This window comes from Octopus bimaculoides, chromosome 28 (genome assembly GCF_046866305.1).
Source record: "Octopus bimaculoides isolate indiv1 chromosome 28, ASM4686630v1, whole genome shotgun sequence".
NCBI classification, from domain to species: Eukaryota; Metazoa; Mollusca; class Cephalopoda; order Octopoda; family Octopodidae; genus Octopus; species Octopus bimaculoides.
Window position 1 is genome coordinate 19,523,002 of NC_142955.1, and position 3,090 is coordinate 19,526,091.

The 3,090-nt window shown below is 33.4% G+C and overlaps 1 long non-coding RNA gene across 1 annotated transcript in view; it reads right to left on the bottom strand.

The window, feature by feature from the left end:
* Nucleotide 1, bottom strand: part of LOC149130723 (uncharacterized) — a 2,121-nt gene extending 2,120 nt beyond the window's left edge. The window contains exon 1 of the long non-coding RNA XR_016238871.1: nt 1. This exon is cut by the window's left edge and continues 175 nt beyond it. This is a non-coding gene — a long non-coding RNA (uncharacterized LOC149130723).
* Between the last annotated feature and the right edge of the window lie 3,089 nt (nt 2-3,090).

Below are 3,090 nucleotides of genomic sequence, written 5' to 3' on the forward strand. Positions count from 1 at the left end.
ATATATATATATATATATATATATATATATATATATATATATAGCTTGTTGTTGGAGCGTGGGTGTATATATGAGGTGGCCGTATGCAGGTGAATTCTCACGTTTGTGACAAAGGCCCTCGACGGTTTTGGTTTTGAGATGTAAATATATATATATATATATATATATATATATATATATATATATATATATATATATATATATATATATATATATGTGTGTGTGTGTGTGTGTGTGTGTGTGTGCGTATTGACACGTATGTGTTTAACTTTAGTTATATACGCTTATAAATATAAAAGTATAGATATATATCTATCATATATTGCTCTGTTTTCGAGTGGAGAGGTGTTTTAGTTGCCGTGTGGGGAGATATTTTTTGCGGGTATATAATATATGTATTTATATACATACACACACACACTTGTATGTGTATATCTAAATTGATTTCTTTTTATATTTATATGAACACTTGTTTGTTTATACAAACGCCTTATGCGCTTGTATATATATATATATATATATATACGTATGTATACAAATAATATTCTCCTGGCAAGTGTTAGAGTTGTAGATCCTTGTAGAAATCGTATTAAATATCCGCTTTTTTTCTCCTCAACTCTGTCGTGCCAGTAAACGTGGAGCTATTTAACCAGACATGCATACACACACACTACATACATACATACATACATATATATATACATACATATATATATATATATATATATATATATATATATATATATATATATATATATATATATATATATATATATATATATATATATATATATATATATATATATATGGTCCAAAGAACAAGTGCGCGTTTCTTGGTTCCTGGTTTAATTATGTTATTTTTTTTTCTCTCTTTTAGTAAATATGTCTTGTGTTTGGTCTTAGAATTTTTTTTTACTTTTTAGGTTCTTCTGTATTTTTCCTTTTTTTTTCTTCTTTTTTATCCACGTTTTTCCTTCTGGTTTTGTATCATATTCTAGCGTTTTTCTATGTTATATTCCGCCCGTGACTCACATTCAAGACATCACACAACGTGTTTTCTCTCTCTCTCTGTGTCTCTGTCTCTTTTAATCGCCGATCCGATCCGCAACACAGCAAGTTGCCGCACACACCAACACACTGGATATATATATATATATATATATATATATATATATATTCTTCCTCGTGGGACTAACATGTACACACACACGAGCGCATATATAGATATAGATATATATATATGTATATATAGCGACTGTGTATTTGTGTTCTGGTCTCTCTTTCGTTCTCTCTTTTCTTCTGTCTCTCCTCAAAGTCACCCGTATTTCATTTTCGAGTTGCTGAACCTGTGTCACTGACAAATATGTATTCTTCCTTCCTTGGTCACCGTTTTCTTCCTCTTCTTCTTCTTTTGCTTCTTCTGCTTCTATCTTTTCATCTCCACTTCTTTTTTTCTTTCTTTTGTCAGATATTATCTTAAATTGCCCTGAAAATTCGAAAAAAACACACTCGCTGGAGGAGACATGATAAGATATAGAATAATGAATGCGAAAACGTCCTCCCCCCCTCCACGCCGCTTCCGACAAAAAGAATTAAAACAAACACAAACAAAAAGAAATGCTAACAGCTGGCACCTAGAATTGAAACTAACACGTTTGATTTAGATGCTGGTGTGTGTGTGTGTGCGTGTAGGTGGGGGGGGGCTGACGGTTTAAATCGTTTGTATGAATGAATGAAAAGAGTAGATGAATGGTTTTAAAACGAACGAGAGAAAGAAAGAGAGAGAGAGAGACTGGTGTACAGGTGTGGTGTTTGTGGTTGGTATTTACAGCACAAGTTCGACCTAGATCGATCACACACCTGTAATCGAAGGATCAAAGACTTCTCACTCAATCGTGTGAAGAGTTTGTTGTTATTATTATTTTTTATTATTAGTGTTTAGTCTGTAAGGCAGTGCATGTTTGTTTGTCTAGGGTCGCGTTATCCAAAATATGCCCCATTTTTGTCGCTTTATTAGTGGAGGGGAAAGAAAAACTTACACGTCACCCCTAACGTCGTAAAGAGCGAGAGATAGATAGATAGATAGATAGAGAGAGAGAGAGAGAGAGAGCGCACATTTATGTATGTAACTATCTGTCTGTCACTCTGTCGATCTACATATTTTGTATTTATGTTTAACAGCAGCAGCGGAGTGACTGAAGGACCGAGAGTTTCGTGCGTTAGCACTTATCAACCCTTATCTGTTGATCTATCTGTCTTTCTTTTTCTCTGTCTCTATTTATCTGTCTATCTATCTAGCTCTCTCTCTCTCTCCCTATCTATCTATCTACCTATCTATCTATCATCTATTTGAAAAGAAACATATATCTATCTATATATAGATTCAGGTGAATATGGTACTTAAGTTTAGGCACCAGAATTTAGTACGGTATTATCCATACAATTTCAAAGTAAGGTGATTAAAATCAAAATAAGCAACAAGGATATCCAGAGGTAATGCAGTACGATCGTTTCATGCAACTCCATTTAATTGAACAATGCAATCATTACATCAATTTAAAATGCAGAGCAATCCTCAGCTGCACAAAGACATAAAATTTAATTAAATTAGATGGACACACTTTAGTATAATTATACCTAAAATCTCCGAGAAGTTAAGGAGATAGACAAAGAACACGTTGTCTCCACTACAACATAGAAGTTAATAAATAAATTGTCAAGAAGACTCTGCCTGTCACTGATCTTATTTGTTTTTTTTTTTTTTTATGGGGTCAGTTTTAATTTATAGTCTAGTTTATCAAAACTTGTATATCTAAGGCTGAGAAATTAACAACAAACAAGACGAGGACAAATATCCATCAAATGTAAATAATGTACATCTCTTAAATATAGAACTGTATTACAAAAAGTAAATCCGTGGATCGATTCGTTCGGCTAAAAGTGGTGCCCCAGCATGGCCGCAGTCAAATGACTGAAATAAGTAAAAGAATAAAATAAAAAAACGTGTATGCGTGTGTGTGTGTGTGTCTGCGTTGTCCCCCCCCCCCGTTTAACAAATCCTAGCGGTTCGGCAAAAGCGTTCGATAAAGT